This window comes from Bidens hawaiensis, unplaced genomic scaffold (genome assembly GCF_021521415.1).
Source record: "Bidens hawaiensis isolate Kalapana, Puna unplaced genomic scaffold, B.hawaiensis_p1.1 tig00038580_1, whole genome shotgun sequence".
NCBI classification, from domain to species: domain Eukaryota; kingdom Viridiplantae; phylum Streptophyta; class Magnoliopsida; order Asterales; family Asteraceae; genus Bidens; species Bidens hawaiensis.
The window spans coordinates 132,541-133,094 of NW_027496774.1; positions in this window are offsets into that span (position 1 = coordinate 132,541).

The window sequence follows — 554 nt, forward strand, 5'->3', positions numbered from 1 at the left end:
TGGACATCTGTTTGGCACTTCTTGGGGCGATTGCTTCCGCAATGTCCCTTGCAAACTTGGAGGTTCCCGCATTTGCAGCGGTTGGTCTGAAGGTTTTAGAGAAGTCACGTGGGTTTCCACCCGCGTTTTTTGGTTTGAAGGTTTCTCCAAAATTCCTTCTTGGTTGGAAGTCCGTTTCCTTACGCTTCCCTTTCGCCTTATGGCGAGGGTTTACGTCGGTGTCGGATTCCTCCGAATCATCGTCCAAGTCCTCGCACTCATTGCTCATGTTGAGCTGTTGTCGAGTGCTTCCGAATTCGTCAGCCTGTTGGAGTGAACGTAAGCGTTCATCCAACTCAGCTTGGAATTCCCTTTGACATTTTTCCGCCCACGCTTTAACTTGTTCAAGTGTTTGGCGGGGGGGCCTCGTCTGTTGTCTTTCCACCTGGGTATCAATGAATCCCAGGGGAGGATTGTTTACTGCACTTGCCCCGACTCGGGTAACCGGGGTAGAGTTCGTAAAATTTACTGCATTTGCCCCGGCTTGGGTAACCGGGGTAGTGTTCGTAAAATGT